Here is a 25,695-nt window from a genome sequence, read left to right as displayed (position 1 = left end):
ATTTGATAGATTTGCATTTGTTCTCCAATAGCAGATCATTTACTTATAAAGGATTTTTTTTTTCATTTTATCAAGCTTTTTTAGAATGGTCCTAACCTAGAATCACATACAATGGCTCCTGTATTATCGCCTACAAAAAAGTTCACCTTATAATTTAAAACCATACGTATGGAAATTACATTTAATTTTAGAAATAAATATATGATATACTCAAGTATTCTTACAACGTATAGACCAGTGTACTTTTTTATTTGGTAGGCATATTTTGGAAAGTATTTTTCGAATGTGAGAAAGATAGCATGTAAATGGTTCTCCAAAATTAATGTAAGATTTGAATTTGCTACCATTCACGCAGTTAAATTTTTTCAACTTTATTAAAAGAACCATTTGAACATCTGATAGTTTACGGTAAGAAAAAAATGGAGCTTTAGGCGATAGAACGCGGTGTTAATGCAGGATTGGAATTAAATTTAAAAAAAAAATACATTTTTTTTTATTTAAATTATAATTTTTTTGAATCGTAACGTACACAGGATAAGGTTATGTATGAAAGGACAAACAGACTCCACTGCTTTTATTGCACTCTTTTGTTGACACTTTCCATGACAAATTTTCAAAATGTGACTGAATTTCGTTGATGCAGAGTTGAATTTCCTCCTTCAATGCACGCACGCTTATAATGTGAAATAGACCTTTGACTTCAAATAACCCCATACAAAGAAATTCAAAGGTATTAAATCGCGTGATCTAAGAGAGCCATTTCTCAAGTTTATGATCTATGGTCGTTAGACTTTCATCATTGTTCAATAATCTAAACACGCTGTTCTATGTTGCAACGCTCCATTTTTTTTCCAAATCCTAAACTATGAGCTATCAACTGCTTTTTTTGATAGGGTTGTCAACACTTTACTCACGAATGGTGGCAAATTGAAGTCTTGCGTTAATTTTGGAACACCTCTTACAAAAGAGAATTAAGAAGCACATTTTTTTCATTTTAATTTGTTAATGTCAGTTCTCTATTTTATACTTCAATGCATTTTTACTGCTATTATTTTTACAATTTCATGAATATCAGTTTTCGATCTGATCCTTCTATTTCGCCTATTTTTGAAACAATTATACAAGTTTGTAAATAAAATAATTATTTGTTTATTAATGTTTAACGTAACCTGAAACTGAATGAATAATTAATTCAATAAAAAGCTATAGTGAATGGTAACAATTCAAAATATATTATCCATGATATCAAACAAACCGATCAATTCGAAGTAATATGTTTTGTTTTAAAACTTAAAAAAGAAAAAAAAATATGTTAACAAAATTATAAAAGCTGATTACTATGTGCTTTATAAACTTTTTATATCTTTCTAAGAAATATTTGCATGTTAGTTGTATTAAAATCTATCAGTTTATTCTGTTTATACCACTAGAATAAACAATATCCATTTTAAAGGAAACTATCATTTCAAAACACAGAATTACATTTATTCATGAAAATGTACCAATTTTAGCTTTTCATTCCTAAATTTAACTAAACATGAACGATTTTTAGTTCCACACCATATCATGGCGTATAAACTGATCATTGCGTCAACTCAAGCATTGAGTCAACTCTGGATTTTCATTCGGCTGTACGTTTGAATCTTCAATCCAAACGAAACGCTAATTTAATAAAGATTCTCTCAGAAATACTCACCAACTTCATTTTTTAAATCGTCTATTTTTAAATCGTTTGCGTACATCTGAGTGTGATTGGAATTCTAATTTCCGAAAAGAAAGTAATTATGAATATTGAATGCACGCTATATTCGTCAATACAAGAAACAAAATAAATGTAATAATTTTTTAAAAAATGAAATATATATTATATTGCATACTAGGCAGATAAATAACATTAGATTCGCATTAAAATAGCATCGCATAATTAGCAATAGATATCGTATCAGAGCATTAGTGCATGCTTAGAAAACATCTTCATATTCAAAAGATGATTGCGGTTTTGTTTATGACATATTATCTATTTTCTCGAATTTAAAATTTCAAATTATTTGAGTTTTTTTTTAAGGTGTATGTACACTCTTAAAACTTCGAAAATCGTTCAAAATATCGAATATTTTTTTTTATTGCTTAATAATGTTCTCTGATTCCTTAGCTTTCAAACGATACCAAGATGTTGCCAATATTCCAAATATTTCTCGAGTTATAATTATTTTTCTTGAGGTGCTTTCATTGAAAACTCTAGTTACGGTGTTTTTAAAACTCATTTTATGAATAATGATATTTTCCACTATGTTGCTTCATTCAAACAATCATAACTCAACAATAAATGAACGAAATACAGTTATTTATATATCAAAATAATCATCTGTATGAAATAGCGGATGTTTTGTGCCTCAATCAAAGTTATATTTATAGAAATAAATTTTTAATAGCTGTTTAAAAGTTAAAATGACAGAAAAAAATCTCGCTTTTTCTATTCATCGTTGATGAAAAAATCGTTAAAAAAAACTTTATATTTTTATAACTTGATTGAGGCAGACAACATGAAGACTAATATTAGGCATCATTTCCAGCTAGAATTGTGTGTCTGTACAAATTAGAATTTAAGATATCTTGTTTCAAAAAATAGGCTAATTAGCTCATTAAATATTATTTAATTAATTAATAATTAGTGTAATATGGTTGTTACTCACTGAAATGAGTTTAAAGATATATTAATAACCTATTGTGAAAAAACTGGATTTTTAAAGTTAAAATTTAAAAAAAATCTTCAAGTGTGTACGTACACTTTAAATCTTTGTCGGGAAAAAAAAAAGAAATTTTATTAACAAGTGTCAGTATAACCTACAATAACGCAAATTATATTTGTCAGTTAGAGATTTTTTTTTTCGTTTATTCTATTCTTCAAGTAGATTTTTTATTGCTTTTTTATTTATAACAGCAACCTTAAGAGTTGATTGAAGCATTATTTACCTCATTATTCTTCTATTAGTTTACATCATTGTTTCTTCGAATTAAATTTAATTAAGTGGTAAATATCCATAAAATACCGGCGTCCTGGCATAGGTAATGCACGTCTTCCTCCTGATCAAGACATTCCGGCGTTCGAGTCAAGGTTCAGGCATGCTTGTTCTTCTTCTGTGTTCTATGTGTGATTGTGTCCCCTTTTAAAAAGTTGTTTTGCAAGCAATGTAACGCCTGAAGTAGCTAAGTCGGACTCTTGGCCCTAGTTGGCGCTATTGAAAAAACAAGAGAGGCTCACTCCTCTTATATCACTGACAGATAACTGTTAGCGGACTTGTAAAGTGCCATAAGATACAACAACAACATATTCATAATGTTATGAACTAATCCAATGAGAGTATGGTGAATGAAATCTTAAGAATGTGATAATGGAAAAGGACGCTACGGTTATACAAGTGCTAGAAAGCAAGGATCATGGATTTTGAGAGATTACAAAATGACGAATTCAAGGAATAACCCTTGTAACCATAGAGAAAATCTCTCGAATGAGCACCTCTCATTTATATAATCTCCGGAGAAGATATTACTTCATATAGGCATATAGAATTTTCCAAAAGAATCTACATGTCGCGATTCTTAGAAAGACCGTGCCATGATTCGCTCATTTCTCAAAACATTATATATCAACAAATTTAAGACTAGGGCTGGAATCATTGCTCTTGCATCCATTATGAATCACTGTAGATCTCTGTTTTCGATCTGGCTGGAAAAAGAATTTATGGAATTGTAATCATAAACAATTTTGAAAGAAAGTGTATTTTTAGCTATAAATTTAATTTACAAGTTTATTTAAATAGAAAGTCTTCATTGAAAACATTAAAATAAACATAAACCAAAATTTATTGGTTTCGAATTAATTTTAACATTAAATGACAAGGAGAATCATGAAAATGACAACAACAAAATGAATCAGCGTATTATTTTACTTAAATATTGGCACATTCTGACATCCTCAAAAGTAAAAAATTACTTATGAATCACTGTAAATAAATGAGCCAGTAATAATTAGTTTTAGTGAAATTTTCATCAACTCATCAACATCCGTTGAAATAAAACACGAAAAAAGAAAGTAATTAGCTTTTTTATTTTCCCAATTACAACAAAATGAATATATATTAGTTCATGAAAATTACTTTCATCGAATTTTAGTCTTTATAAATGCTAATTTGATTAGCGATATATTATGCATATCAAGACTTTAAAAACAAAATGCAGTAGACGTTTCAATTTAGCTTAGTTTATAATTAATTCTTTATTTTGTATAACAAATTTAAGCTATTTATTTTTAGACGCAGAGTTATTAATTGCTAACTTAAAGATTTATGGAGAGAATAAAATAAGAAAAAGTCATTTCTGTTGTATTCTTATTTCTAAAGGTAAAATATTTTATTAAAGGAAGAGAATTATAAGTGAAATAAATTTTGATTTGCATAATTGATGATTTTGTTAAAATATTTAAGAATCTTTCCATGATATTTAATCAAAAAATATTTTCTGTTAAATTATAAAAAAATATATATCAGTCTTATATATATTATACATTATTAGATATGTTATTTCGCAAATTAAATTAAGTAATATTAAATTTTATGAAATATTTGACAAGAAAATTTAGATATACAGGGTGGTTATAATTAAAGTTACCCTGTTTAGATCTACGTAGTGTCCGCTCTAGTGGAAGGATGTGGAAGAAACTTGATACTTAGGTTGTATGGATCATGGTGAACATAAATCTGCAATAAAAAAAAATTAGTTCCAATTTCAACCGCCAGGTAAGAAAGCGGCGCATGAAAAACAAAAAACACAATTTGGAATTTAAAAACTTTATTTAATTACAATATACGTTCAATGTGCATTCCATTTACGTCAAGCACATGTTCAAAGCATGTTATGGCGCGTTCAAAAGTGGCACGAAGGGTTTCTCGATCAATTGCAGCAATATGACGTGTTATACGTACTTTCAATTCATGCAGAGTCCGTATGATTCCTCCATAGACACGATCTTTGAGGAAACCCCACTACCAGAAATCACTGGAATTGAAGTCCGGAAAACGCGGACGCCAGGCAGTTGTAAAACCCATTGATCTTCAAAATAGGCACGAAGCAATGCCGTCACTGGTCGAGCAATGTGAAGTGGTGCACCATCTTGCATGAAGACAGTAGTCCCTAAACATTCTCGTTCTTGTAACGCAAGAATGACTTGTTGCTGAAGAATTTCGCGGTAACGAGAACCCGTAACGGAACACCTTTGAGGGCCATGAGGCGTGTTCTACTCAAAAAAAAGGGACCAAGAATGAAATCAGCAGTAAAACCACACCATACAGTAATGTAATCAGGCTTCAGAGACTGTTCATGCACATCATTAGGACTTGCAGTACTCCATATGCAACATTTCTGAGTATTAACTGCTCCGCCTAGGGTAAAATGAGCCTCGTCCTACCACAAAATGTTCCAATTCAATGAATTGTCAATGGCTATCCTGGCTAAAAAATTCTATCAAATTTATTTCTTTTCTCCGGGTCTGCAGAATTCAGCGCTTGCACATGATGAATGCGTGTGGATACCACTTTACAATGAGTCGAAGAACTTTTCGTACTGTAGACCAAGGGAGGGACAAATCACGTGTCACCACTTGAGGACTTGATGAAGAATATTACGAATCAAACGCTCTTTCGACAAGGCAAGAGCGACATCTTCCGCAGTTTCTTTTGAAATCCATTTCCGTTCTCTTCCTTGTACCACACCCAACTCTCCAGTCTCTTCATATTTAATAATCATCTTTTTCAAAGCCTGCCTGGACATAGGCCCTTTTCGTAAGTCTTTCAAGCGCCGATATTCTCGCAGTACAGCTGACAAATTATGCTGTTCTGACAAAACAACTTTATCAGTAAAGCTCTTCCTTTCGTTACTAACGACATGGCGAAGAATGATTTTGCGGCAGTGAGTACTGGCTTTTTAAATTTCTCTAAATTTGCATAACGGCATTTATCGTACATGAAAACCGCTCTATCGGTCGAAATTTGAACTTTTTTTTTTTTATTGCAGATTTCTTTTCTCCATGATCCATACAACCTAAATATCAAGTTTCTTCGACATCCTTCCACTAGAGCGGACACTGCGTAGGTCTAAACAGAGTAACTTTAATTATAACCACCCTGTATATAACTACATATATATCTACATAACTACAAATTTATATATATATATATATATATATATATATATATATATATATATTATGAGAAAAAAGTTAAGGAATAAATAGAAAGAATAATAAAAAAAGTTAAAATAAAAAAAAAACTTGTAAATTCGAGAAAATTGCTGTTGTAATTATTAGCAGAAATGCAAATTAATGGAGCTTACTTAATATTTAATAAGGAAAAAACGAGAATATTTCAATCAATATTTTTAAAATATCCTAGTTTGGCATTGGCAATCAGGTTAATGATGTAAAAACATGTTAACATTTGATGCTTGTTTGTGTAATCATGTATTACCAATTAAGAAATCGTTAATTTTTAATTTTTTACACCTTTAGTTTAATTTTACATATTATGATGCAGATTTTATTTTACTTATTTACTTATTTTTGAAAAATACATTTTTATTCTATACTTTGAATTAAAATTAATAAATCCTAAGATATAAATCTTCTTTATCAACTTACTCGGGTCGAGTTGCTTGATAATCGTCATCGTGCGCCTGATTAAACATAGAAATGTGTGACGACTTATAATACGAAGTAACAATATTCCAATAAAACTGAGCAGTGTATTCTAAAAAGGAATTTTTATTGATCACTTGATATTTATCACTACAGCATTAATGACTCTACTTCCTTTCGCTGCTACGAATTATGAATAATTATGCTTCTAAAAATATTGATGAATTATTCCAAGGAAAAAAAAAACAGTAAATGTAAACATACTTATATATATATATATATATATATATATATATATATATATATATATATATATATATATATATATATATATATATATATATATATATATATATATATATATATATATATATATATATATATATATATATATATATTTATATATATATATATATATATATATATATAAGTATGAATAGATAATGATAAAACACAATTTTACGACGAAATTAAAGTGAAATTTCATGGAAAACAGCAATATCTGAAGTGAAATGTAATATTTAAAAATGACGAGAAGAAAACAAGGAAATATAAATAGAAAACGACTATTTACTTAATAAACACGAAACATTTCAACAAAGTTCTTATCAGTCTAATTGGAAACATTGTGAATCGATATTTCATCGTACAAGAATAATAACTTGACATTGTTTCATCTTTATTTCTTGGCAAATGGCTGGGAAAATCAGGATAAGTGGCCTGAAATATTCAGTTTTATGTCGAAAGAAGTTCACATTTTATTCTTTGGGGGAACGTTCTCTTGAAATATGGCGAAGTCTCTTCAGTTCTACAGTTTTGAAAGCATACCAGGCCATGAAAGAATACAACAAGCCCTGATTTAATTTGAGCTTCCGGAGCACGTATTAGTTTGCAGGAAGTATCTCAATTTATTTGCTACCACCGGAATTTCCAAAAAAAGAAAGAAAAAAAAATTATATGCTAGATATTTTTTCATATTACTTCATTTCAAAACAAATGCTGAGATGAAACTACTGTTTTCATTAAATTGATATGAAAATGATGTAGCAAAAGTAAGATACAGAATTCCAACTTTTTATGATGAAATACATTTTTCAAAATTGTTTTCAGCTTCGTAAAAAACGAGGCATGAAAAACTTCCTGCTAAAACGATTTTTTTTTCTTTTTTAGAAGTTGCATTTATTTTTATTTTTTATTTTGGCTATAAATTGTTGAAACATCTTGCTCACTTAATATCACCGATAAAAGTGACTAAACTCATTTTAGCAATACCGGCAAATATGACGCATAGAGATGCCAGTAAACTTTCACAAGCAACAGGTTGCCCTTAATCGGGGTCAGTGACCTATTAGAAAGGGATAAGAGTAAATGTTTTATGTGTTGTCTCAAGATTTTATATATATATATTTCCAAAATTCAGAAATAAGAAATAAAATAAATTATATGTGATGTGGGTTAAAAATCTTCTTCAAGGCATACAATACAAAATATTTTTTCTGAAGAGTTGTATTTAATAATTAATAAATTTTCGCCCGCAGAAATTCCTCTGTATCTCATAAAACTCTTTATGATAAACTGAGCGTTGTTGTTCTGTGAAAGATGTCAGTATTATAAAATATTCGAAAATCGAATTTAAGAATCCTACCATAAAATAATATACAGAATTAAAAAAAAAAAATTTTATATAAAAACTGTAAGAGTAATGCTCTAAAGATACAAGTTGCAATTAATGTCTTTACAAGTAAATAAATTTCAACCTTTCGAGATTGAGAATCCGCATTTGTTCAAATTTTATTTTTTTCTCTTTATTATCATAATGCTATTTTATTGCTATACTCAGCGCGATATATTGAGATAAGGATTAGTTTTGAAGTTACCAGAATGCTAATAAGAAAACGTTTCAAAATATATCTTAAGGAACTCCGAAATAGAGTACTTTAGAAACAATAAAAAATCAAATATATTGACTAATTTTTCTTTAAAATGACTTTTACAGATTTTTAGAGCTGCAAAATGATATATAGCAACTTATTTTTAAAAATACCTCTCACGAATGTATCAAATAATAATCAAGCTTCAATAACTTTTCAAAGTATTTTAAAGCTTTGCACCATTAAACTCCAATTAATTTTTCCAACTTTTCTTCTTCCTTTTTAAATATTCTCCTTTAAAATCTTTGTTTCTAAGACCTTATATCAATATCTTTCTAAGAGACTTGTAATAAGAGCATCAAAAACCTTTCTTAAAATACAGCTAAAATCATTTCTGTATTTTTGCAGGAATCACTATATTAGTATTTGATAAATTTTATGCTCAATCTCATTTTTTTCTTACTAATAACTTGACATCTTTTATCTTGTAGATTAAAAATAATTATATAGTTTGTAATTTTCCTGACATTTATAAAACAGAAATACTTTCCATCCATTTTAAGAAAAATAAAACAGACATTAAAATAATTTATTATGAAAATATAATCATTTGAGACGTCCATCAATTGCACGAAAAACTGTTGCTGTTGTTATTTATGTACTCGTCATAGACAAGCCCGCTGACGAAGTCAATGATTTAAGCCTAGTTTGTGTAGTAGAGGTTTAACTTCTAACTCATATGAAGATGAAACTCACACAATCACCTGCATAACCTTTTTTTACATTTTATTCGTTTTTTGACTGATTTATTAGACAATATATTTTAATCCAAAATTATTGTATTAAATTATAATTATTAATACAGTGTTTAAGGAAAGAACCCATGATTGAAGAAAAAATACTTTACTATAATATTGATTAATACAGTATTGTTATTACAAATTGCTTATTTCGATATGGCAAAATACTTTGACTCTTACAATTGCTAACAGAACCATTTTTCATATCGAAACATTTCTTTGAAGAAAAGTCTTTTTTACAAGAACAGCGGACGAACCCTAGTCCAATTCCTTCAGTTCCTATTCTTGCTGCTGTTCTCAGCGAAAATACCTAATTTGGTACTCGTTTTTGAGTAAGAAAAAAAATTGCGAAAAATATAGAATTGAGATCAGAAAATGAGTGATTATATTAAATTTTTGATTTAAATATGCACCTTGATTAGTTATAGTCTACTGTATAAATAATTATAAAGTTAATATAAGTAATAACCATATATTTATTGAATCAATACCGAACTAATTAGGTTTAAATATCATTTCTTACTACGAATACAGTTTGTTCAGAACCCTATTTTACATTACAATTATGTATATGCCATTTTAATTATTTTTAATCACTACACTTATGAGATTTCGCAAATCAGTTTTTACTCTATCAACATTTGGAATGGGAATAACGACATTACCTCCAATATCAAACTCTGGATGTGCTGCATCGGAGATCTATTTCATCCGTTTGTCTTGTTTTATTAAAGTTTCTTTGGCTTACTCTCTAATTAGAAAAATGTTGGCCGATTTACTAGCAAGCATATGCTCCCCTGATTGTGCTTATTCAGTTTCTTGTTCTTCTGCATTCATGTCCTCTAAAATTTTCTGTGGTTCATCCTCGTCTTCAATACTTTTTATAATATCTGATGGCAAGGTTGAGGTAGTCATTCCAACTCTTGATTCAATTCCAGACATAAATTTGTATGGTGATTTTCTTATTCTTAAGTGCAAAGCTGTGTTTTTCACGAAATGGACAAAATGAAGGTCTTTGGACAACTTTGTAGTTTGATTATCGTTTATCCATGAAGCCAACATATTTTCTATTCCTTGGTTGGCCTTCACAATTCACATGGGTTTCCCATGAACAATATTCAATTCTGACCAATACGTCCTAATTGCTCTATAACGTAATTTACAAATTCTCATCCATTATCAGATTGCAGTATACAAGGAGTCCCTATTATCAGAAAAATATTAAGTACTTTTAAAGCAACCCTTTCCGTTCCTTTGTTCTGAAGTGGTCGTAGTAACACAAACTTTGTTAAATTTTCCTGGTAAACCATAATATACCTAAATTCATCATCTGCATGAGATTGTATGTCAATCAAATCCACCTGACAACTTCTGTTCCTTTCTGAGTGAATAATAGGTTTAAAAACCAAGCCTTTCATTTTTTTAATTTTTATTTTATTTTTTCTGTTGACATGTTTCACACATCGATAAAAAGATGTGTATCCTCTCAGTAGTTATGTTAGCAAATTTTCTTGAATTTTCAATTTTAAATATGTCTTTACTCCCATATCCAATGGCCACATCTGCACTTTCGACAACATCAACAATTTCTTTAACTGGTAAATAATATCTTATATGAATATATATATATATATATATATATATATATATATATATATATATATATATATATATATATATATATATATATATATATATATATATATATATATATATATATATATATATATATATATATATATATATATATATATATATATATATATATATATTCGATGACTCGTCGAATTTGTATTTATGGTTTCAAATAATTTATAATACTATCAAATTTCAAATAATTTCAAGGGACTTTAAGCCATAAGATAAAAAAAAGAGAGAAATTAATCAAACCTCTTTTAGTATGCATTAATTAACAAAACATCATCAACTTGGCATATTAGCGTCATATTTAAAGTCAAATGTGAAATGCAAATTTTCATCTTATTCATGCTTCCAGTCTGATATGAATATTTTTGTATCTTCCTTAAACTCATCTGTAATGTTCATTCCATTATTATCTAGGACGAAAGGAAATATATATGAAAAATTGCCTTTGAAATGTCATATGTCACAAAATAAATAAATAAAATTAAAAAAAAAGCGTTTGCTAAGAAAAAGTATTGCTTTCAATACTACATTTCGAGATTTTACTTTAACGCCTGTTTTGATCCGGAATTGTTTATGGATAAAGAGAAACTATTAAAAGATCATCATTCTAATCAAACTATCATTCATGAAGACACGACTGAAAGCGAATACATTTGTCAAACTGAGGCAAACTGTGCCATATGATATCCAGAATGACTGCAAAGATTTCCACAGATTACAAAAATATGTGGTAAGAAAACTATTATAATTTGGCATCTAGTTATTTGGCATTATGGCAATTGCATTTATATAGTTTTTAATAAAATCACGTACATCTGAAAATTTCATTCCGAACACCCATGGTAGCTCGAAGAATATGAATATGATATTTCAAATCTCGCGAAAAATTATCCAACATTTCAGCTGTCGCACTGGACACAACATCTGTAATCATAATTTTTAATGTATAAATATCTTGCATTGGAGCTGCATACACTTTGACCTCTATGTAGCCCCGAAATTGACAAACACTAATGAAAGATTTGAACTCTTGAAGCAAACAACACTTTAAACTTTTTCTTTCGTTGACATCATCATAATAGTAATCAATATCTCCGCATTAGTTGCAGAAGAGAAATTATTATCTGCAGAAGAGAAAAAAATTAAGAACACAACATAATTCCATAGTAAAAAAATTATTATATTCATTAGAATTTTTTAATATTAATTTTTTTCCTATCTGAGAAAACACTTTTAAGGCTAATCTTACAGCAAAAATGTTTACCATTCGTACAGAAATGATTTTGTCAAATTTACTGCAAACCATTCTTCAAAATATAATTTAATATTAGCAGTTCTTAAGAAACGATAAAGAGATTAAACATTTACAAAATATAAAATGCGTTATAAATCTGGCTACTGAAAATTAAAGAATACACATGAAATCTAAAAATGTTTGTAGTTCAAAAAGATCAATTATAATTAAATTAAGATTTTTATTTATTGTACAGATAACGTTTTAAATTGCGTTCAAAATATTTCTTTCCAATATGTTTTAATGTTATCAACTAACTGTAAATTGCATTTTTTTTTTTCATTCGAGTAAAAATAAAAAATCGAAAAGAATAAAAAGAAAAATATTCTTAAATTTAATTGCGAACTTTAGTTCTTAGTTAAATAATGCAATTCAGATGATTTTCACATCCATATCAATTAAATTAATTAAGTAGGATTTATAAAATGCAGGTTTCAATAATGCACATCACTTCGCAGTGCCAAGTTAATTCAAAATTAATTCAGATGTTATAGCTTCGTATACATACGAATCGTCTGTTTACTGATTTTAAAATGACAAAAACAAGATTATTCTATGATTTTTAACTAACTTTTAAAGCCTCAATTTTATTTTGATTCATATAAAATGAATTAATAAACATAAATTTAATGAATTTTATTAGAAGAGAAATAACTCATTTCGATGTTTATTAAAAATGAGTTAAGAATCGTTTTTCAAATTCTAGTTTATTTCTCAAACAAATACAAAATAGTATTTTTGAACGAAATAAATGATTTATTTAAAAAAGAAATCAGATTATAAACAAACTGTACTTTTAATTATATTTTCTCTCTAATAGATATAATTGAAATGGTTCAAATGGAAGAACAACCAAATGCTTTGTTAGATTGTGTTTTAAGTAAGATCTAATAAATTTCAACTTTTCTATGCCTGCTAAATAAAACAGAGTATTTTTCCCGATACATTCAACTGCAAAAGATTATGTCATATTATATTTATGTATCATGTCACAGAATATATTGTATTATACTAATTCATATTAGGTTAGAAATTTTTTGAGAAATGATAGAATTATTTGTATAATTAATAGAATATACATTTCTCTTGACATTCAAGAAACAGTTTTCTACAGCCATACATTATTAAAAATATCTGTTACTTATTAACTTAATATTTATTTCTGTATCGTCTTTTTTTCGCTATTGAAAGCAAATCGAAAAAAAAAATCGAAACACTGTTTAATCAAAATGTGCATTTTAAATTCATAAAAAGCAAACTTTTTTCCAGATGACATAAGCTATAATTATTTAGGATTACATGATGTAAAAAGTATGCCTTGAAGCAGGGATTAAAAATAATTATTTTTTGAAAACAATGTACTTCATTTGTCAAATTTCAGAAATAATCTTCTTTTGCATATAAATTCTAAAAAGTCTTTATTGAAAGAAACGGTGAGAGAATAAATTGAAAAAGAAAATAAATTACAGTCAATATATTCTAAAAAAAATTAACTCAAAAATTTCTTAAAAAGTATTTTTTTTTAAGAAATGCTTTTAGTATGTATAGAATAAATGTTTTTCCTAAATAATTCTACAGCTTATGTAAGTGTTAAAATAATCTGTTTAAAGGGGAAATGAAATAATGCTTATGAAATAATTTTCCTAGATTACATAGAATGGCTAAATGCCTATTATTGCATTACATCCAAACAGAAGACTTTTGTCAGTTTTTATCTCCTATTTTTACCAATGTTTTTGTTCGTTTCATGAACAAAAAGCAAACAAATAAATAAATTAATTAAATTAAATTAAATAAACGAGAGGAAGAGATAGAAAAAAAATATACTGTCTAAATTGCAGATTTATCTTTTACTAGTTTCAATCATCAAACTCTTAAAGATTTCCAATTATAAAAAAATTCCCATTCTGAAAATTCCATCCTAAATTTAGAAACACAAATCAACATAAAATAATATTTTTTATATCACCTCATTATTTTAGCATGATTTATCAACATTTAAACATGGGAATGCAATTGAAAGAATTTCGAATATACCAAGTAGAATTATTTTTTAAATAAATACTGAGATTAAAAAAAAAATATAGAAAATTATTTGTCATTGTGGAGTGGCGGAACAATGGAAGTTGAAAAAATAAAATTAAGTTTCTGCATTCAATTTTTTAATTAGAAATTAATTAGGCTCATTTTCGCAATTACCATAATCTAAAACATTTAAATTCATCTTTTTTTATTTATAATTAAAATATTTATAGCACTTAAATTTTATTTTTATTTCATTTTTTTTAATTAATGTGTTTTATGTTTATGATTACTAATGTAGATAAATAGTTCGAAGCATTTAGCGCAGTTCAGGAAATAAATGGAAATTCGTAGAAGTCTTTAGAATTTCAATTAGAACTGCTAAAATGAAAAAAAAAATGGTCTGTACAACATTTTATCCATTATATGAATTATATAATCATTGTATTTTTCTCTAAATAAAGTAGATATCTTTCCTTTTCTTTAAAATAAAACTATAAATTAAAGTATGATATAGTTTCTTAAAGCAAAAAAAATTCTTCAATAAGATAAATTTTCGCACTAAAATTTTACTTGTATATAAAATTTTGCTGAACCTTTATTATATTTGATATTTTCTTACATTGAATTTCATTGCTTAGAAAAAGAAACAGATTTTTATTGGATTGATTGAACAAAGTGAATTGGTATTTTTGAATGTGTCAGCTGCTAAACGATATTTTTTTCAGAATTAGAATGCGCTATATTGTATGGAAAATTATTTACATATAATAAACTAAATGAGATAAAAAATAGCATAACGAAAGCATTTGTAATATATGCATTGTGATAAAAGTAAAATATCTACAAATTTTCCCCAAGAAAACCTTACCAATATCATCGCAACTTAGAAAATTAAGCAATCATTTATGACTGATAAGCAGTCATTTCCTTCAAGACCATATGTTCAAATTCCAGTTCAACGTATATTCTTTTAGCTCATGTAATATGCCTCATCTGTAAATCAGTAATAATTAAATTGTGTTTCAATAATTTAACCTTGGAATGACTTTAGGACATTCGTAGTATAAGTACTATTTCCAAAATAACCCCTTGTTAAAATCATCGTCTAGACATACACTATAGTTATTACCGAATGATTAAACGAACTGCAAATGGATTATCATATGCATGCATATTAAATTATGGATGAGTCTGAGACTCGTTAGAATTTTCAGTTAATGAATAGATTTGAAGGGGATTGTATTTTGATCATCGGAAGAATATACTAAGTCGAGGAAAGGAGAGGAATTTTGGAAGACTTCTTGGATAAGAATCAGAACTTTCAGCAAAGCGAAAAAGTTCTATTTTCGAATCGTCTGAAAATAGCAATCGGAATGTGAAAATTTTAAATATCAATGGATAAGAGAAAGATAAAGGAAAATAGATGCGTATCATGGGAGTTATGTTTCCAGAGTCGAAAGACGTCATCTGTGAATAATGGATTGTTTAAATTAGAGAAGGATTGTGGTTTGAAAGTGGTTGATATTCAAACATATGCTTTGAAACTATTGAATGGTTGGATGGCTTTGTAAGATGAAAACATGAGGCATCACCTAAGAATATTCTTAAAACATCTTTAGGAGCAAATATATATATATATATATATATATATATATATATATATATATATATATATATATATATATATAGCTTTGTTTTCAGTGAAATATGGTAACTATTTATTTAAATTATAAAATTTTTGACTTTAAAAAAAATATTTCTACTGAATAAGATCACATGTTGGATCTTAAAATCTAAGTGTGACTTTTTAATGGTATAAACTAATGAAATCCGTCATTAAAGAATTGTACTTTACATGATTATTACTCTACGCATTTTAATATGTGATTCATGTACTGTTAATTATGCTATGCCTATCTGCAGATTTACAATAGAAATTTTGCTATTGTAATATAACAAAAACAATACTGATATATTATGAAGTATTTCTAGAATAAATCATTAATGAGTTTTTTAATACAATCTTTACTTAATAATAAAAGCTTTAATTTCAGTAAGATACTAACGTTGTCTAATCATTTTATGTTTAGTTGAAATGTGAAGCAGTTGCATTGGAATAAGATAACGGCAGAAAGATGTAGAATTCTGAATTCAGCCTTTTAAAGATCTCATTTGTGTATTTAAAGTATGGATATTAGACATTCTATACAAGCATAAACATTTAGTAAACAAAAAAGTATTACATTGTATTATTGTTATCTATAAAATAATCTATCCATTAATTAAGTGAACGAAACATAGTTAAAACGTTGATAGCAAATTTTACAGTAAAACTTGACTAAACGGTTTATAATTAATCACATAACTGTTTACGCTAAATTTACAATTTTTTCAATGATAGTTGAAAAATCATTAAACCTTTAAAAAAAAACTCATTCAAATCCTTCCAGTTTCTTTCAACACAAAATATTCTAAAGTAATTCGAATAAATATAATATAGCAAGATGGGACAAAATCTGGTAAAGTGGAGAAAATAATATAAAACCTTACCGTAGAGTGTGAATAATGGAACATTGTTAATTAGGTACATTCGTTGTCAAAAATTTCCAGATAATTGCGCAAATTTCATATAGTGTTGATGACATAAAAGAAGCCGATCTGCATTTTATATTCACACCCACAGATACCCTAAACCACTCACCTATTTGAATCTAGAACTGTGCCCTCAGCCGTTGTCCTATTTTAATCTAAGCATATTTTAATTCTTAAATTATGACAGCTGCATAACTGATAGGAGAAGTGGGATACAGAAGTAATTGGTAGAATGCACCTGTTGAATTGACTTTCAAATCCAGCAGCCTAAAATTTTACCATTTAATTTTGTATCTATAATTTTTCTGGTGTTTTTTTTTTTTTTTTTGAAAATTATTGTTAAGTTGTCCCAAATATATTTCTTTCAAAAATGCCATTTACCACCACCCATCAAAGTCTAAACGAGGACTCTTAGCTCTATGAATTGGGATATGATTATCAAAAAGGTTACAGAACTGTCAACTAGTCGGTGTGTCATACCACGGAGGTAAGCATGTCTGTTGCCTGCTTAATACGCTTGAAAAAATAATGTGCTCAAGATTTTTTTGAAGTAATTATTAACATGGTATATGTGACAGAAAGAAAAATTAATAGGCATTGAGAACCTTCTATTGATTTTTTTTAAAAAACAATATTTAGGTTATATATTTAGATCTAAAATGCGAAGATCTAAATAATATAAATAATAAAAAGTAATCTAAATAATAAATAATATTTAGATCTTAGCATTTTAGGACCATATAAAGAATATCGACATGATCCCATGCAATTTAAGGTAGTTTTAAACATTTAAATATAAATATTAAAAAACAATTCAAAAAAAGCGACAAAATTGCATTTATAGAATATTTTTTTAAAAAAATATTGTCAATAATTTAAAACTACATTCCTTTGCTAATCATTACTGATCAATGGGTTCACTTTAATATTCTGTTTCCCTTGGTTAATTCTTTAAATTTTATATTTAATTTGGAAATTAAATTCATTTTTCTTTGAATATCAAAAGAAAAATTGTTAATTTTGAGTCTCATATGTATTTCAATAAAAAAAAATTACTCATTAACTGGTTTTGTAGAAAAGTTATCATATAGTTTAGAGATAAAATAACTTAAAGAAACATTATTTAAGAAATGTTCTTCATTGATAAAAATGTGTATAAATTTTAAAAAATAAAATCCATTAATATTTTAAGCAATAAAGTAGATTATCTATTGTCCAGACTCATATTTTTTATCCTACATATGCTTATAATTAATAAAAAAGAAAAACTTTTAATGTATCTGAAACATCCTCCATTTTACCATTAAAGAAAGTTTCTTAATTTAATTTTATTAACATAAAGTTTGCAGAAAATATTATTCCCTTTTATAAAATATACAATGTTATTATAAAGATCGTAATTATAAATGAAAAAAGAGATATTTTATGACGAGACGCATTATTAGTTATTTCAATATTGTTGAATTTAACTCACAAATAAGATTTGCCTTATTTAATCGAACTAGTTTCTGGTACTCTTTATTTATGTTATGAAATTAAAAGGCTATGAATTAAAAGCACTGGCTCTAATAAGAGAGTAGATACCATATAAATTTTTAATGCTTTATCTACAATTTTATATTCCCATTATCGATTTCTTTTTTAATTTTACCTTTCATCATTTTTTTGTTTGTTTGTTTCTGAAAAATTTCTAAATATCATTGTTGAAATATTAGCAAAATGCAAAAAAGATAGATCGAAAGTTCCATATTACTGATAAAATTGTAGATGTTTGAATATTAAAAATTTGTGAAGAGAAAATCTAAAATTATAGAATTATGATAAAGGCCAAATAAATGTCATCAAATTATAATTAGTTGATTTATAGTTACTGGAACACAATTTTATTTCTGCTTAAAATTTGTTCAATAAATAGAATTCGGAAGCAAAGCAAAATGAATATTAAAACTTAAAGTTACTTATACAAACTTTTTGTTAAATGCAATAAAATGGAATTATCTGAAACAGAATCACCATCGTCTTTTTGAATTATTGTTTATACTGCCTTACAAAAATGAAATTTATATCAATTGATTTTAATTCCGAAAAAATGCCTATCACACTATACAAGCAAATACTTTCAAGTTATTTTATTATAAAACCGCTGCAATAAAGATTGAAGTTCCAGTATTAATATTGCAAAGTTTCAATAAACTTGCTGTATGTGTTAAACATAATATCTTCAAATTGCCGAAATACTCAAATTGCTTCATTAAATACAGAACTGATTTAAGATATAAAGCTAAAAATTGTTTAGCATTTAATCATTGAATTCCCATATAGATTCATCAAATTTAAGGAAAGTCAGAACATCATTAGTAAAACTGTGATCAAAGTTTTTCATAAAGTAAGTTTTAAAATATATGTTTGGTTTTCCACAAAATATTAGGTAAACATGCTAAGGTTAAAATTGTGAGAGAAACAACATCGGAGTAGCTGGTTACGATTAAAACAGACAAAAATAATTTATTTGTACATTTTTATACTTACATATTATAAGTTATTTAAAATAATACGTACAATTTATTTGTATACTTGGTCTCATTTACATTTTTTAGATATTTTAGAAAATTTATTATGTGCATTGTAGGTTCTTCGCAAATGTAATCAAATTTAAGTGCGTTTATAGTGCTTAATGAAAAAAGAACGGAAACCATCTATTTTATATCATAAGAATTTCTAGCATTCTTATGTTTTTATTTTCTGCAAAGGTTAAATGAATAACTTTACTTCGATGCTCCGCTTTAAAATTTCACAACACTATAATCGTGTTGTTGGATCACTTCCTTTAAGAAGCGGGCAATCGAAAATTAGCTTAGAGAGCAAAGCACCTTTAGAGTGGTTTAGCGTCTAGGTTCCACTTAGTTCGTACACCATAGGAACATTAACCGAGAGCTCAGGGAAAAATAATTGTCCATTGCCACCCTTCGTGTAATATATTAAGGACACTGACTTGCTCATTGTCTTCAGTTTATTTTATTTCGCAACATGCATTAGACGCGTCCCTCGCTGCCTTAATTCTGCAAGAGGGTGCATCCTACACTGCCTTGGAGATAAAAAAGGATGTACTTACTCTGAGGACTCTACCTGATGCATGCGGTTTCTTGATCTTGTGTATGTTTGAACTTTTCTACTTTTCTAAGCATAAACCAAGACAGTAGAATTTTTGAAAATATTTTATCATAAATGAACATTAAAATTGTTCTTCTGGTTCGATAAAGATAAATGCAATGATTAAGTATTTTTCAGATCTGCTTTATTTGCCTTTAATCTTCAAATCATATTTATTTTTACTTCAACAATATTTACATACAAGTCTAATAATAAGTTTATTTTAAATAAAATATGACAATTGGTACTTCATTAAATTCTTATTAATATACAAATTATGAGATGACGTATTAAGCATTATTGAATGATTTGTTTAGAAATATTATTTAATAATAGCATGAAAGGTCAGATTTTAAAATTTTTAAAAATGTAACAGAGTATCAGAAATAAATGTAATGCCAAGTAAGTTTTTCATTTTTTTATGCATTGCTGCAGACATTGCAAGAATAATTACATATTTCTACTCTTAAAGATGTTAAATGCCAAATTTTTCATAAATTCTCTTAAAATCTGCTATAGATATGGAAATTCAGTTACTTGAATTTTCCTTAAATTCCAACTAAACATCATCGACAAATTCTTACTAACAACAACAACCGAATTAATTAAAGTTCGAAATTCTGGCCTGTGGATTTCCATTACTATTAGGTCGTAGTGAATATTTAGAAGATGTTTATTTAGCCATTTGCTGACACCAGGTCCAAGCGGACAAAGTTGAGAAATACGTATAATTGCTCCCAATTCAATTCGAATTGACCTCTCTGTTTATGGTCATCAATCTGAACATTCTATAAGCTTTTCCACTTAATTCAGTCTAATTATCATTCGTATTATTTGATACACCTAGCTTATTTCGGAAACGGAAATAAAAATTCTTATTGGAATATGGCAACTTGAAAACTATAACGGAATTGAACTTACAAAATATTTAATAAAAGCACATTCTTGTCTTCAATGAAACTCTTTTAAATAAATATAATAAGCATAGCAAACCCTGGGGGATAGGGATAGAGCGTCTTCTCCGTGATCTGGGCGTCCTAGGTTCGGGCATGGTTGTTCTGAGTTCTATTCGAGAGGTGTGTGAATGTGCCCCCCTGTGAAAAGGGGTTATGAAAGCGAGTGTGACGCATGAAGTAGCTAAATTGTACTCTTGGCCCTAGTTGGTGCTACTGAAAAAACGAGAGACATTCTCTCGGTTTAAATCGCTGACGTACAACTTTCAACGGGTTTGTAAAGTGCCATGAGTCACAACACAACAAGTTCCATGAAACTAAGGAAATATGCTCATCTGATCTGACATAAATTGATCAAAAGTAAAATTTTCTATCAAAAATTGAGTTCGCAAATAGTGTAAAAAAATAATGATGATGTCATTGATAGTTTTCCAAGTTTAGAGAAATCAGAATTCTAGAATCTCATTCGTTTAAAATTTAATTTATTACGAATCTTTTAGTCATAACGAATATTTTTGTAGCGATACATAAATCATAGTGAAGTGTAACAAATCAAAATAAGGATATCGAGTAAACTTGTATGTTCAAGAGAAGAAATTACAAAATTCATTTATGATGCGAAATCTTAGCTAAACAAAGAATGATTAAATATTTAGATACTGCCAAACAAATTTGCAAATGAAAATATTTTGCATAATTTACGCACATCATAGAAATTATATTCATAAATTATAATAGCCGTCATTAGAAATCATGAATATTTGAAATTAAAAAATAAATAAATAATTAAATTGAATACATAATATTCTTGGCATTTAATATCACTTTAAGAATCGAGAGATTCGCTTTTCATGAGGGTGGTGTTCGAAAGCATAAATCTTCCTGTATTCTCTTCCTCTGTATAGAAGCGGGCTGATAATTTTTTCCTTTCTTGCTAAAGTCGGTACAGTTGTTTTTCCAATTATTATTTACCGTTTCTTAAAGTTTTGGGAAAAGATATGTGATCATAATATCACTTTCCCATCATTTTAATACTTATTGTTGGTAACCTTTTGCATGATCTTAATTTTTATCCAATTTTCCCGATAATTGTAAATGGATCATTTGTATTTAACTAATAAAAAATTATTGGAAAGCATTTCTGGTACAAAGTCCGCCTTATATTAGCATTATTAGAGTCAGAATTAACAATGTTCCCTCATAGCCAACAGCTTGCAGATCAGGAAATTGAAGACTTTTCTGCAAAAATGCAAACAGTTTTAATATTGAAATATATTGCTCCAAGTAGCAATGACATCAGCATGTTTCATGATTCTGGTTATGAATAAAAAATAAATTTGTATTCTATCAGGATATTTCTAGCACTAGCTTTTTTTTTCTTTCTAAGAAATAATTAAAATTCCTGTATTTTTAACCATCAAAATATATTCTATGCTTTCATAAAATGCTTCTCCATCTCGTTTACTATTTCAAATGTCAGCTAATATTTTTCCACCTGATTTTGATACAATTGAATGTATCAGTAGAATCAAATTTGGAATATATTCACATATTTTTAAAGATGAATGTACTTAAATTTCTACTATATTTATAAATATATAGGATAAGATGAATATTTAGACTTGCTATTGCGTTTTTATTTTCGTATTAGTGTTCTCATATTCATCAGAATACAAAAAAAAAATCAAAACGTGTCCCAGTATTTAAAGTAAAGGTTTAATAAGTCATTTTTTTTTCTTCACTGTCTTGGAGATGGGCTGTAACTTCCTTTTTTGAATTTTTTTAAACAATTTTATTTAATGATTTCAGTTATTATTCTAAAAAATATTTTTAAATCTATCGAAAAATCCATTGAATCCATTGAAGATTTTTAATCCATTTGTGTTACAGATATTTTAATTTAGAAAATGTATATTAAAAGCAATTACATTTACAAATTACGACAATGAATATATTATCCCCCCCTTTTTTTAAAAATAAAGATTTTATCACTTAATTTACATTATTTTTCTGAAGCCTTCTTAATAATAATATATTATATTTGGTATTTTCTTTTTTTATGTATTATTTGTTAGTCTATCTCGAAAGTTATTGGTCTTTCTACCCGAAAGGACTTAAAATCTTTGATTATTGGCGACTATTTATTAATGAGCTTAAAATGTCGCACAGTAGATTTTCCTTTAAAAGGGCACTGCATTAATGCATTTTCGATAAATTTCGACAGAAAGTGAAATGCTGCATGTAAAGAAAGGGAAAAAAATGGATAATTAAATTTTTTGCCGGGAAATTTCTATAATCAATTATATATATATATATATATATATATATATATATATATATATATATATATATTTGAAATTAAAAAAATGTATTTGCATTTATATATTGCTTAACTTATCATGCACTTTTCTTAATTCGAATCATTAAATTTCATTTTCCATCTGATAAATTCATTAGAATTTTCAAAAGAAATAAACTTTATTTTAATTATTGTCAATTTTTATCAACTTAAATTCTTTGGACTTGATTTACTCTTTGCCCTTTATTCTTCTTCCAAGTGCAAATCTTTCTCATTCGTTCTTAAAAGGCAGAAATAAAACACACTAGAAACACGTTTTTATAAAAGGCAGACATGTTTAGAAACACGTTTCTTCATAAAAAATGTGACTACTTTTAAAAACTTTTGTTGCTAGCAGCCATTAAACATAGAATTGAGAGAAAAAAAAAGTAGAAGGTCTTTCTTTAAGTTTATTCAGATTTAAAACATAACAAATGCTCCGAATCAAGCGAAAAGCCAGAGCAGACTTTAATTAACTTCACTGTTTGGAGCTAAGTGCCATAGAATGTGAAAAAAGAATCAGTTTGATATGCAAAGGCGAAGATTCTCTTATATGAACTCACTCCGTCAAAATGATTTGCTGGTTCAAACGAAGATCTAATATTTAAACAGTAATTAATTCCATTATCAGTTCTTTTCGCCTGATTGTCATATCCAGCACGATACTTTAAGACTCCCGTCGTAAATGAATGTTTCTGGAATAAATTTACAACATGAGTAGTTTCATCTTTTAATTACCTAATCTGTAATTCAAATACTTTCAAATGATGACAGATTTGCATGCTATAAAGCAATTTAATTTTTATGAATCGATGGATATTTGAAACGATTTGTAGGTTGCCAAAATGACTTTAAGTTAAAACTGGGGAGCAGTGTCTTGTGATCCGAAGGAATTAATTACTCATTTGAATTAATTTCTCAAATATTAAATTATACATTAGTCGTCAAATTCAAAAATTGCAGACAAGTGTTTCAATATAAAGCCGATTTAGATTCAAAAATTCAAAGTCACTCTTGAAAGTTCTAGACATTAGTAGCTCCTGTTCTTTTAATAATCTAATAGAAAATACCGATGGCGTATGAGAGCTCATTGAAATTAAAAAGTCAGGTTAATTTATTTATTATTACAAAATTTTCTCTCAATTTTATTAAACAAGAGTGATTAACTGAAAATTTTCAATAAATATTTCTATAAAATACAGATATCTGTTCCATTCGGACTGATTTATTAAGGGGTTTCACCTAGTTAATTGGATATAAATGTTCGGTAGTCATCTTTCAAACATGATGTTACGTACACGTATCATTATGTACGGTGTTTATGCTGTTCCAGCTAATATTTCCCATCTAAGTTCGAATTCGTTAAATAAGAATTTCTTGCGAATCATTCCCTAGTATAGGAAATTTTAAATATTTCTATTCATGCAATAGATCTTTTTGCATCCTTGTTTCATTGCATCAACATCATACATGGAATGAAAAATATAAATACTAATGGAAATAAACAAGAATGTTGCAATTTCTAAGATTCTTGGAAAGAGAGGGAAATCCTCCAATGATATGAAAAAATGGAAAAAAATATCGCAACTGCTTATTTTTTATTTTCCCATTCTCCATTTAAAGAGATTATTTTAGATTTTGTGTAGATGGAAAGTTAAAATTTAAATAATTAACAAATTAAATAGTAAGATTTCGGGAGAAAAGTATATCAAGAGGACGGAACCGTCAAATTGATTTATCTTATTTAATAAGCTTCTTGTTGTGCCTTTTATGAAATCAATACAGAAAATTGATCAGTAGAAAAAATTCGAAAAGCGTATTCATTTCAATTTTTGAAAAACGAGGATCTGTAGAGAATGTCATCCAGAATAAAGAATCTCAATTGTCTTTCAAAATCATCATAACAAATTCGAAAATAATTGTAATTATTAGACCAACAATTATTTAGATGCACTGGTAGTCAACCATAAAGAGAAAAAAATCCATATCCAACGTCTCTCTAATTACAGCAGCAATATTTTCAAAACCAAAAATCTTGCAATAGTAATTGAAAGTGTGTTATTTTACAACCTTTTAATATGGTTTTATTTATAAAATTGCAAAGAGATCTGATTCGTCTTTGGTTTTCTTGCATTTTCATTCACCCGTTATTTGATATAGAATGTTTTGATACATGTTTTTTTCTTATTGCTAATCTTTCATTTTATTTTCGAAAAAAAAAAGGAATTCTAATTTTTAAATTAACATATATTTAATTGCAAATTTTAAAAAATGAAGCCCAAGTTGAAAAATATATAGGGATTTAGAAAACACTTGAATATAAACAAATATCATTCT

Source organism: Argiope bruennichi, chromosome 5 (genome assembly GCF_947563725.1).
Source record: "Argiope bruennichi chromosome 5, qqArgBrue1.1, whole genome shotgun sequence".
In the NCBI taxonomy this organism is placed as follows: Eukaryota; Metazoa; Arthropoda; class Arachnida; order Araneae; family Araneidae; genus Argiope; species Argiope bruennichi.
Note: the sequence above shows the minus strand (reverse complement) of the source record.